This window comes from Propithecus coquereli, unplaced genomic scaffold (genome assembly GCF_000956105.1).
Source record: "Propithecus coquereli isolate 6110/MARCELLA unplaced genomic scaffold, Pcoq_1.0 Scaffold922, whole genome shotgun sequence".
Taxonomy (NCBI): Eukaryota; Metazoa; Chordata; class Mammalia; order Primates; family Indriidae; genus Propithecus; species Propithecus coquereli.
This window is the reverse complement of record NW_012155530.1, coordinates 19,417-19,778: the sequence shown is the minus strand read 5'-3', so window position 1 is coordinate 19,778 and position 362 is coordinate 19,417.

The following is a 362-nucleotide window of genomic DNA, read 5'->3' as shown; positions in this document are numbered from 1 at the left end:
GACGGCTCGCTGCTGCGACTCACGACCGTTTGCTCTCCTGGGGGGAAACGCACACAGCATTAGACCTTCACTCGTGACAGCCCAAGAGGCGCACACAGGGACCAAGCAGCCGGAGAAGAGCCGATGACAAAAGCACAGCGAAAAAGGGAAAATTGGAGGAAAATAAAAAGAATCGGAACACGCACAGACAGCATGCTCTATGCCTGTTTCTCAAACTAACTCCCATAATTTCTCTAAAGAAATTGAAGGCTGGGTGCAGTGGCTAAAGCTTGTAATCCTAGTACTCTGGGAGGCCGAGTGGGGAGGATCGCTCGAGTTCAGGAGTTCCAGACCAGCCTGAGCAAGAGCAAGACCCTGTCTAT